Source organism: Lathyrus oleraceus, chromosome 7, assembly GCF_024323335.1.
Source record: "Lathyrus oleraceus cultivar Zhongwan6 chromosome 7, CAAS_Psat_ZW6_1.0, whole genome shotgun sequence".
Taxonomy (NCBI): domain Eukaryota; kingdom Viridiplantae; phylum Streptophyta; class Magnoliopsida; order Fabales; family Fabaceae; genus Lathyrus; species Lathyrus oleraceus.
The window spans coordinates 407,907,371-407,910,163 of record NC_066585.1 but is presented as its reverse complement, the minus strand read 5'-3'; the positions used below and the strand labels follow the sequence as shown (position 1 = coordinate 407,910,163).

The window sequence follows — 2,793 nt, the reverse complement described above, 5'->3', positions numbered from 1 at the left end:
CATAAGGGCATGTAAAGTAAGTTTTTTCTTGATCTTCGGGGTGGATAGGTATTTGGAAGAATCCAGAGTATCCATCTAGATAGCAGAAGTAAGAGTGTTTGGCTAGACACTCCAACATCTGGTCTATAAATGGTAAAGGGAAATGATCCTTCCTGGTTGCTTTATTTAATTTTCTATAATCTATACACATCCGTCATCCTCCTTCTAACCGTTTTGCTACATGTTCGCCTTTATCGTTTTGCACGACTATGATGCCTCCCTTTTTAGGTACTACATGCACAGGGTTTACTCACTTACTATCTGAGATCTGGTAGATTATACCTGCCTCAAGTAACTTAAGAACTTCTTTTTTAACAACATCACTCATTATAGGGTTTATTCTTCTCTGATGTTCTTTGGAGGGTTTTGAATCTTCTTCGAGCGAAATCTGATGCATGCATACAGATGGGCTTATACCTTTCAGGTCAGAGATATTATATCCTAAGGCTGAGGGATATCTTCGTAAAACGTCTAAAAGTTGGTTTGTTTCCTCTTGGCTCAAGGTAGCACTGACTATAACTGGACGGTTCATCTCTTCATCGAGGAACTCATATCTCAAATTCTTAGGCAGTTCCTTAAGTTCTAAGGTTGGTTTCTTAGGGCATGGCATAGGATCTGGGGTAAGGGATAAACATTCGTAAAGGTTATCATCGATGTAGGGTTTCTTAAAGTCATCATCCTCCATTATGAGAGTTGATGGTAACTTAATTGTTTTTATGATTTCTTCTTGTTCTAATTCCCTAATGCATTCATCAATGATATCTAAGGCATAACATGCATCTCCCATCACAGGTGCCATAAGAAATTTCGAAAGTATAAATTCTATTTTCTCGTCACCTACCTCAAAGGTCAACTTTCCTCTCTTGACATCTATTATGGCTCCTGCAGTTGATAAGAATGGTCTACCTAGAAGGATTGGTATATCATTGTCCTCTTTGATGTCCATGACAACAAAATCAGTAGGGATAAATAACTGACCTATCCTAATAGGGACATCTTCTAAAATGCCTATCGGATACTTAACAGATCTATCGGCTAACTTAAGTGACATCTTAGTAGGTTGTAATTCTCCTAAGTTTAACCTCTCACAAACCGCTAAACGCATTAAGCTCACACTAGCTCCTAAGTCTAGAAAAGCTTTTTCGATGACATGACTACCCAAAAGACAAGGAATGGAGAAATTTTCAGGATCTTTATCTTTTTTGGCTAATTTATTCTCGGAAATGGAATTGCATTCCAAGGGTTTTGGATCGTCGAGTCTACGTTTGTTGGTAAGGATGTCTTTGAGAAACTTGGCATAAGAAGGTATTTGGGTGATGGCTTCTGTGAAAGGGATTTCGACATGAAGTTTTTCTATAACTTTAATAAATTTTTGATATTGGTTATTGATCTGGGTTTGTTTGAGTCTTTGCGGATATGGTATAGGCGGTTTATATGGCGGGGGTGGTACGTAAGTTTTGTCTTTAGGTTCTTCTCCTTTTTCTTGACCTTCCTGTTTTTCAGATTCCTCTGGTTCCCTTACTTTGTCCGTGGGTTTGGTATATTCCTTAGAAGTTTTGGGTTCGCTCAATCTTGGGTTTGGTGGTTCATCATAAGCGTTCCCACTTCGTAGGGTAATGGCATTGGCTTGTCCTCTCGGATTCTGTTGAGGTTGTCCAGGGAACTGTCCTCCAGGTGTAGTCTGAGGGGCTTGGTTTAAAGTTACCTGAGAGATATGGGTTTCAAGCATCTTGGTATGCGTAACTATTTGGTCAACCTTGGTTCCTAACTGGGTAATCAGTTCGTTAACATGAATGTTTTGGTTCATGAACTCTTTGTTTTGTTGGGTTTGAGCAGTGATAAAATTTTCCATAATTTTCTCAAGGCTCGGCTTTGGTGGTACAGGTTGCATAGGTTGATTTGGTCTTAGGGCTTGATAACCAGGTTGTCTCGGAGGTGCATTATTTTGGATAGGGTTATTGTTTTTATAGGAGAAGTTCGGATGATTCCTCCATCCAGAGTTATAAGTATTCGAGTATGGGTTCCCTTGGGTGTAGTTCACTTGCTCAGAGTGGGTTTCGTTTAATAGACTGCATTCTGCAGATTAGTGTCCTTTGGTTCCACATATCTCACAATCCGACGAAACTGCGACTGCAGTATTCGGGTTTATGCACATATGCTCGACCTTAAGGGCTAATGCGTCCATTTTAGCTTGCATCATGTCTATAGAGCTTAGTTCATGCACTCCTTCTTGGGCTTCCTTCTTCTCAACTGTCGCTCGTTCGACTCCCCATGATTGACGGTTTTGAGCCATATCTTCGATGAGGGAACTAGCTTCAGGATAAGGTTTGTTCATCAACGCACCGCCTGCGGCAGCGTCGATGGTCATCTTAGTGTTATAGTGAAGTCCATTATAGAAGGTCTGAATGATTAACCAATTTTCTAAACCATGATGTGGGCATGCTCTTAACAACTCTTTATATCTCTCCCAAGCTTTGAACAGCGATTCTCCTTGGTTTTGGGTAAATCTAGTTATATGGTTTCGAAGAACGGCGGTCTTACTTAGGGGAAAATATCTAGCAAGGAATACTCTTCTAAGATTATCCCAAGTCGTAATGGAATTGGGTGGAAAGGAATCTAACCATGATAGGGCTTTATCTCTGAGGGAAAAAGGGAATAATCTTAAACGGATTGCCTCAGGAGAAGCTCCATTGGTTTTAAAAGTGTCTGCTAATTGGAGAAAGATTTTTAAATGTTGGTTTGGGTTCTCAGTAG

General features: G+C 40.1%; 1 non-coding gene across 1 annotated transcript; it reads left to right on the top strand.

The window, feature by feature from the left end:
• Positions 1 to 2,462: 2,462 nt before the first annotated feature.
• LOC127108916 (small nucleolar RNA R71) lies at positions 2,463 to 2,569 on the top strand. The gene has a single exon (XR_007796414.1). It is a non-coding gene; the product is annotated as a small nucleolar RNA R71 (small nucleolar RNA).
• The last annotated feature ends 224 nt before the right edge of the window (positions 2,570 to 2,793 follow it).